The sequence below is a fragment of the Corapipo altera genome, unplaced genomic scaffold (genome assembly GCF_003945725.1).
Source record: "Corapipo altera isolate COAL_440 unplaced genomic scaffold, ASM394572v1 113, whole genome shotgun sequence".
NCBI classification, from domain to species: domain Eukaryota; kingdom Metazoa; phylum Chordata; class Aves; order Passeriformes; family Pipridae; genus Corapipo; species Corapipo altera.
The window spans coordinates 1,665,114-1,673,708 of NW_020884895.1; the positions used below are offsets into that span (position 1 = coordinate 1,665,114).

Below are 8,595 nucleotides of genomic sequence, written 5' to 3' on the forward strand. Positions count from 1 at the left end.
TCCTTCCGCCCGCCCGCCGGCCCCTTCCGCGCCCCGCGCCGCTGCCCCGCCGCGTCCCCCGGGCGGCCCCTCCCGCGCTCCCGCCCGGGTACCCCCATCCCGTGCCCGCCGCTGCCCCCCGGGCTGCCCCTCCCGCGCCCCACCCCGCCGCATCCCTCCCTCCGCTCCTCCGGCCCCGCCGCATCCCCCCGCTCCCGCATCCCTCCTGCCGCGCCGCCCCCCCCAGCCCTTACCTCCCCCCGGGTGCAGGGAAGGGGGGCCCGGCGGCCCCGAGCTCGGCGGCACGGCCCCGAAACTAAAAGCGAAAGCGGCGGGCGCTGCCTCCCGCTCCGCCGGGCTGCCGCGCTCTGCCCGCGGCTGACGTCAAGGGCCCAAATTCCTGTCTTTCCCTGCAGGCAGATTTGTCCATGTAAGGGCTGGGGCCGGGGCCGGGGCCGGGGCGGCCGCACGGCGGGAGGGGGCTGCGCTGCGCCGCGGCGGAGGGGGGGCGGGGGGCAGCGGCTCCCGGTACCTGGCAGGGGGAAAAACGGGCCTGGAGGCGGCCCCGACCCTGTGAGCATCACCTTCCTGAACTGCGTCCCGGGGCTGGGGGAGCATTAGGCCCAGAAATGCACCCTGTGCCTAGCAGGATCCAACTTTCCACAGGGAAGTTTTGTTCAGGGGTCCTGTGATTTTTTGGGTGCTTTCCAACTAACTTTTTCTCTGTTCTTCCACAGCTGGGGTGAAGGACAAGGTGAGGGGAGGTAAAAGGTGCTGGGAGTTCCAAAGGAGCTGCCTGCTCAGAGATTCAGAAAAAAACCTGTCGAGAATATTAAGGAGAGGGGGAAGGGAAACTGTTTTCTGATTGCTTTCTGTTTGATTGTTTTGTGGCTATTTCTAAGGACTGCAATTAAAATAATTGGGATTTTTAGTGTGATTGTTTTTATAATGGAATGTTACCCTTTAAGTAGCTGTTCAGTATCTGCATCTGCCCTGAAAAGAAGGGGAAGACAGAAGGGTTACATTGTGTTCAGGCTGTGAAGGGGAGCACTGCCAAGCCTTACTCATTTGGAAAGAGATTTCTGGATGACTTTTTAGGCACTTTAAATGTATTTCATTTTTACAATAAAGGGCTCTGCTGTTTGCTTTCAGAAGATGTTTACAATCTTATCCCATTACCAGCTTTAATATCCACAGACAGTCCTTGACAGCCCCAGGAGGCCAAGTCTACACGTTAGGACCCAAAAAGGACAATAAGTGCTTAAAAGACTTAAGAAGCTGAAGTAGAGAATTGTCATTCAGCCTCTCTTCACCTTCCCTGGCTGCCAAAGTCAGTGTGCTTCCAGATCAGAGACCTCAGGAGATATCACCCTGCCCTGACAAGCACCCCTTCCCTGGCAGGCCCCACAGAAGGGGAAGCATGGTGTATCCCAAATTGACTCCTCAGTGCACACTCCCTGTCTCCACTGTGGTGGCCCCTGTGTACCAGGGGTGCTAAACTCCCCCCAGGAACAGAGAGGGCTGCCGGGGCCAGATGCTGTTTTAGAAGCACTGCAGCTAAATCTGCATGAGCCTGTCAGTCATGGTCACAGGCATTTTCTAAGCATTATGACTGACTAGAAATACCCAAGCCTTGTCCCAGCCACCTAACCTGTGTTTAAACCCTGCTGAGATCCAAAACCAAAGCTGAACAGTGCATGAGTCACCAGGGCCCTGTGCTGTAGTTGTACCTAGAGTGCCAGCAGTGCTCTGTGAACATGGCCTGTTGTGAAAGACACAGCTGCTTTCTAGAGCATCAGTGGATGAGACTGTAGAACCAGCTCAAGCTGAGCAGCCAAAGCCTTCACCCAAGGCCCTGTAAACCTGAGTTCAGCTCCCTCCCTCCAGAATCTACAGTTCACCTATCTCCTTCCATCTGAGCACTTTGACCACTGGGCTGCAAGGTCATGCTCCTGGATTGCCCTCCAAGGACAACTCATGATGGGGTTTTCTGCCACTAGGAGCAGGTGGTCATCACCAGGGACTGCCTGGCACTGATGTCTGTCAACCTCAGCATGGTGAGGCTCTCAATGGAGCCCAGATTTAAATGCTCCTCAGAAGCAGATACACACAGGAACTATTGCCTGGATTTTTTTTCTCTATTTGAGCTTTCTTGCAGATCTGCAACAGCCCTAGTGTTGTGTCAATTGGTATCTAGGGGAAGCATCTGAACACTAAAAAAATTGTTTGGCCTAAGATGAGAGACAAGTGTTCTCCATTTAGTATTTCAGAGAAAACCAGTGGTCAAATATTTTCCTTGTCCCATATCCAACAATTATTGCTTCTTTATCCATCAAGCTTATGCAATTTTCCAGTCCTGTTAACAGAAGATAAAATACTTTGCCCATCCATAGCAGCCTCCTTTGAATGATCCCACAAGTTTTAAGCTTTGAGCCTCCAAAGTGTAAGATAGTAACTACTACTACCTCCATTTTGCAGGTAGATGAACTGTGACTAATCCTCTGCAGCTCAGCAGCAGAAGTTTGATTTGCAGCCCATTACCCTTGTAACCTGCTGCCCAGAATGGTCACTGCCTTGTCAAACAAAGCATGAATTTTCTTTTTTTTTTTTTTCCAGTTTCCTATCATGAACAATATCATACACTTTGGAAATGAAAGTAGAAAATTCAAGGTGTTGAGCCTGGCTGTGAAAATCTGTTCTTTGCCTGGAAAGAATCAAAAACACTGGCAAACATACAATCATTCCTTTGGTAATATCAACCGCACCCTGCACCATAGCAGCAAAATGAATTAAACAGCAAAAGACCGAAATGTTTGACATTGCATAGGCCACTTAGGAGGCAGGAATACAGGAGTCAGCCTGGGCCAGTATTAAGTCAAGGAAATTAAGTTTTTTAGTGGTTAAGGTGCATGACTAGGAGATTGGAAACCTGGCTTCTCCTCATATTTTCCCTCTGTTGTGTGACTTTAGACCAGTTGATTCACTTCCCTGTGTCTGGAGGGGCCTTATAAACCCACAGCACAAGGTCTGAGCAGAGAATGACACACCTCCCATCAGATCCTGTTCTGTGCAAAGTTTCCAAAAGTCAGCAGGTGAAACCTTGCTTTTCAGAGTTTTGGGTCTCTCCTTTTCAGTGAGATTTCAGATGCGAAAATCACCAAAAAAACCTAGGATGGGAAGAGCCCTTGCGAATGAATTCCATCTCTCAGGCCATAAAGGAGCTAAACCATACCCAACAGAGGTTCACCTACCCTGCTCATAAGAATGTCTGGAGAATCCATTCAAGAGCTTCACAGTTAGATAAATTATCTTTATCTCTAACCCAAGTCACTTTTGCTGCAATTCAGCTCTTAATCAGATGGAGTTGTGGGGATCTGACGTATTCCCTCACTAGCAACAATTTCAGAACAACAGGAAAGTCGCCCACCTGGTGAACTAATTCTTCTGTGGGTAAAAGCCAGAGAGGCTGGAAAACACACTAAGCATGTGTTTTTGGGAGAGCTGCCACCTAATTTTCAAACAAAAATCAGATGCAATTAGCCTTAGATCAACTGGAGACTCCTCTGCCCCAAACCACAACTTTTCACCCACCTCGCCAGCAGGACGCCTGTTTCCACCAAGACGCACGCAGTGCACACTTGACCCTTCGGTCTCCAAAGGGTATTCTTGGAAGCATATGCAAAATCTGAGCTCACAGCAATAGCATTCCTGTGGCACTGGGGAAGGAATGAGGAAACACCAGCATGGATACTAGGCAGACAGGAGAGAAAAGACTCAACCTGCAAGTCTGAATTAATTTCCAACCAGGGTGCAGGTTTCTGACTGAGAGATACACACGTGCATGCTGCCTGGTGGAAGGAATCTAGGAACAGCAGTGGGCCAAGATTTCTCCTTCCCCACTTTGCGGGTATGTTTGCATCCAGACAGGAATGCAAGACATGGTACTGGGCAAGCATTACTGAATCACAGATCATTGGCAGCAATCAAGTCTGGGCCAGAACCCCAAGGGAGTCTTGATGAGAAATACAGTTTCCAACAATGTCCCCAACTTTCTGTGAGATAGCGACCACCATCAAACCCTGCATCTCTGTGCACATCTTTGAGTTTCAAGTGGTTCACAAGATGCTCAGTTTTGCCTGGGAATCAGTCCTGTCGAATTCCATATCATTTCACTGTTGGCCACAGTGAGTTTGGGGTACCTCAGGAGTGTATAAACTTCCCTGAACCCATTTCAGGGTCTGTTCCTTGCCTTGCTCCATCCACTGTCCGGGCCATAGCTGCCTGTGCCACAGGAATGGTAAAGCTTTATAGAACTGCTAAATCTCAATGTTGAGAAGTATAGTTGAGCAATGTGCCAGTGTAGCATACTTCATTTTAAGGACATGCTTAAATCCAATTTGAGCCCAGAGAGATTTTAGCTTAGGTTTAAGCTTTCCATTGAACAGGGTGGATTTAAGGATTGAAGTGTTTTGCTAGACTGCATCTTTGGTTAATGAGGAAGGAGAGTTGTTAGTGCCTAAAAGAAAGAACTACCTGAAGCTCTTTGGCCACAGGCAAACCATTACTAGCTCTACTCCATATTTCTAATAATTTTTGATGAAATTAGCACAAAGAATTGGTAAAGAAGTTGATAATTTCCTTAACAATCCTCAGTCTCTGGGTCTCAGCTTAGTGGGGAGAAAAAAAGCAACTTCATAGTATCTCATCAGAATGATGTGATATAATTAAAACAGAAGCCACTAGACTTTGTATTTTACACCATCTGGTATCTTGCACCGTGTCTCACTAATGGTGAATGTCTCATGTCCAGATTTTAGCACTGAAATCACGAGTGCTCTGCTTTACAGGAAGGGAATAAGTTAAATGCTTTATGGAGCCTACACGGAGTAAACAAAGTACCCCAGTCTTAAAAGAAATGTTTGTGGTAACAAATATTTTGGGGGACATTTTTGCATAGGCTCTGACCTCCCTGTTGAGAATCAAAGTGAAAATATTGAATGTACTAAGCAGATGTCTTCTCCCAGTGACAGCAAGATGAGCAGAGACAGCTGGTTAGAAGAACAACAACAACAAAAACACATCATCATTCCTGCTTTGGCTCCAAAAAATCTTGGATTTGTTGTCATGGAAGAAAGCTATGTATGTAAGAAGCCAAGAAAGAGACAAATATTATTGAATCTGGTAGCATTTTAATGAATATGCTGGAAATAACTTAAGTAGAAAGAAAAACTGGATGTGCTCCATTGTTTATTAAAAGAATGACTTTTCTTATTTCCACAGGGACCTATAGCCTATATAGTCATTAACACATTTACAAGATGTATATTTTAAATATGTTGCTTCACTCATCAATCTTGTGAGCTCTTCTTCTAAAGTAAATAGAGTTACAGCATGTAGAAATGTATACAACCACCTAAATATAATCTCTGCAAGATAGAAATGCCAACTGTGGATTTTGCCTGTAACTCCTTTAGTCAGGGAGCATGGGTATAGTATGAAGACATCTAAAGAGACATGAAATATTAGGAAGGGAGAAGATGAGAAAATTAGATTCCCCCAGTAAAATATAGGAGAAATAATTCACAAATAAAAATAAAATAAAAACAAAATTAAAATATAAAGAGGTATTCTGGATGAAAATCAGTCTAAGCTGTGGTGAACAACAGATCCAAAGGGAGTTTTTTAAGAAGGCTGCAAAATAAGCCAATGACCTTCTGACCTCCCCGTTCAGAGGTAGCACACTCTGTTTCAATGGTTTTCATCTGAACAAAACTTGAGTTCTCTGGTTGCCCCCCTGGACATTTCCGTTTCCATCCCCTTTTTGATCTTTGGGCAGACTTGAGGGAAGAACAGGATTGATAAGAAGAGTTTGAGAAGTCTGAGAAGCTGTGCAGTTTGGGTAATGCCAAAGACCAGTAAGTTAAGGTGGATGTCCCCGGAGGTTCTGGGTAGCCCAAATCCCACAGTGCCATAAGATAGTGCCTTATGCAACAGCAAAGCTCTGGATTTGCTGGCTTGGGAGGTGTTTTCCATGGAGTACTTCAAAACACCTAGCTGACTCCTACAGAGGTCCTAAATGGCATAAAGCCTTGAAGAAGCAAGAGTTTAAGTTGGTTTATACCAAAGATATATATATAAAGAAAATAATGTAAAGAAAACTATTTATTTTGGAAAATTACTGCCTTGAGATTTGAGAGGTGTGACCAATCTGACAGACCAGCTTGTAAACAGAGGACAATGAAGTCAAAACGAGAGGACATGGCTGCTCAGTCTCCAGTTCTTGAGTGCCAGCTATGTGATTAGGCAGTCATTTTCCAAAGTAAATAGTTTTCTTTACATCATTTTCTTTGTAGGAAACCAGGGCTAAGTATGCCACTCTGCAACAGAGCAGACGTGGGACTTTGGGAAAGTTGCAGATTGAGCTGAGCTAGAAACAGCTTCCAACATTTGCCAATATCTTGGAGAGTCTGGAAGTTTTCCCATCTCTACTGTGACAAAACCAGGACTTCTCAACATTTTTCTCCCTTGTAATAAAGGACAAAAAGCATGCAATGAAAAACAAATCACAGTGCCAGAACTGAGGATCAGGGCACCGTTTCGCCTGTTCTAATTCCCCATCTTGCCAGTCTCAGGTCCATGACCTGACCTACAGTTTCCCAGCCAGCCCAGGAATGACCTTGCCATGATGAAGGACCATTTTGGCCAGAAATTCCATGCTGATTCCAAGAAAACATTTCCTAGAGTATCTTGCTAAAATGGATACACTCACACACGCACAACATGAAAGGAATCATGTCTGACAAATAAACATTTCCTAATGGGAAACACTTGTCCAATATGTTCCTCACAAGTGACTCTGGAGCTTTGTACCTCAGTGTACCACCTAGGAAAGGAGACAGCAGCCCTTCCAAGCCTCTGGGAGATCACACTCAGGTATTAAAGTGATGAACTCACTATCTCCATTAGTTACCCTCAAAACTCTGTATACCTTATAGCATGTAAGTATAGACTGACTCAATAATTTTTATAGACCCATTTCAACTCATCTGTTTGACCTCGACCAAGAGCATCTCTGCCCAGAGGCTGCTTTGTCTGCTCCATTCCTCTGTGGGACACAGAGGCAGTGCAGGGCACCCCAGCATCCCTGGGCTCAGCTGTCCCTGCATGCACATTTTCTCACACCATCAAAATTTTGGATCACCAACAAGGCAGCCCAGCCCTGCTGCCAGTGAGGTGACAGATCCCTGGCACTGGAGCTGGGCTCAAACTGCTCATGAGCTGCTTGCGGCTGGAGAGGAATGTCTGCAGAGAGCTAAACCAGATTGCTCAGAGATCTCTTCCAAATTGCTTGTCTCTAATCTAGTGGACAATTGGAGAGTAAATGTGCGCTGGAAGCACCATCTTCCCTTCCCTTCCCTTCAGTGTAATAACCTGAGAACACTGAGTTTGTTCTCAACTACTACGAGATGGCTGCTCTGGAGAAACCTTAGGATCTCATTGGTGTCTTGGCAAATCCATAAGATGTTAGACCAACCTATGTGTACTCTGTCCCCTCTTTCAGGACATAGCTACTTCAATTACCTGTTTGATGCTATAGACCCACCACAGCCACCACAGCTCCAGGAGCCTGGTATTGCTCTTGTCAAGAGCTGGTAATCCATGGTGAGCTTGTGAGCTTGAGGCAATACACTTAAAAATACCTGATCTGCACAGACCTTTTAGAAAGAGTCAAATTGCTTCAAAATTTCAGGAAAGCCAACATTTTGGTGTCATCCATATTTCTCAGGCCCACACCTGCTACAGGGAAAAAATTACAGCTGGTATTTGCATTATCCTGCCTACGTTTTAGCCATATTATTCCAGCATTTGCAGAACTTCTGGAGGCCCATCTCACGTGTTCAGCATCTCACCCTTCCCAAACATGGACTGAAAAATGCCGCTTTTCTCCACTATTAAATCAAAAGCTGGCTACACCCATGTGTCAGCTGTTTACAACTCTCTGTTTCCTCCCTTTGGGCAGCTGATCAGGAATACTGAGCTATATCATTTAAGTATGTGTTTTATTTAGCATTACAGAGCAGGAGGGTTTAAGGCAACAAGCAACCTAAGAATATAACCGTCCCCACCCTTTCTTATTACCAAGATATCAGCTTGCGTCTTTACTTGTGGAAACACAGCAACTCAACTCTTTGAACATCCATGACTTCATCTGGGCTGTCTCCTGCTCTGCCTTTGTCCTAAGAGAATGGTTCCAGCACCTTTCAGTTAAGATCTTTCACTCATTCTTTACATTCAAGTAGGAACGACAATCCACTGGGCCTTGCTTTATGCATGTCAATGTTGCTCCAAAGATTCTTAGATGAGGTGGCCACGCTGCACACGTGGTAGGAAGGCACTGATGGAGAAGCTGAATATCACCAGGAAGCATTTGAAAGCACCCAGACTCTGTCATAAGCACCCAGAGTGTTGCACCGGTTGATGCTGTTGGTGTTGGACACCAACTGCAAGCTCTGCACAAGGACCTGGGACTGGTACACACCCTGCATAAAGCCTCACCCCACGATGAGACAGGCAGGCAAACGAGAAAATTGGGCCCTGGCCCCTTCCTGTGATTAG

General features: G+C 46.1%; 1 protein-coding gene and 1 long non-coding RNA gene across 2 annotated transcripts in view; one reads left to right on the top strand and one right to left on the bottom strand.

Moving 5' to 3' along the window:
- The window catches only part of LPP (LIM domain containing preferred translocation partner in lipoma), a 328,422-nt gene extending 328,078 nt beyond the window's left edge, over positions 1-344 (bottom strand). The window contains exon 1 of the mRNA XM_027647152.1: positions 234-344. The gene's annotated coding sequence lies outside the window, so the exon portion shown is untranslated. The remainder of the gene's footprint in view (positions 1-233) is intronic.
- Positions 333-1,130, top strand: LOC113949047. The gene is made up of 2 exons (XR_003528321.1): positions 333-409; positions 717-1,130. It is a non-coding gene; the product is annotated as an uncharacterized LOC113949047 (long non-coding RNA).
- The last annotated feature ends 7,465 nt before the right edge of the window (positions 1,131-8,595 follow it).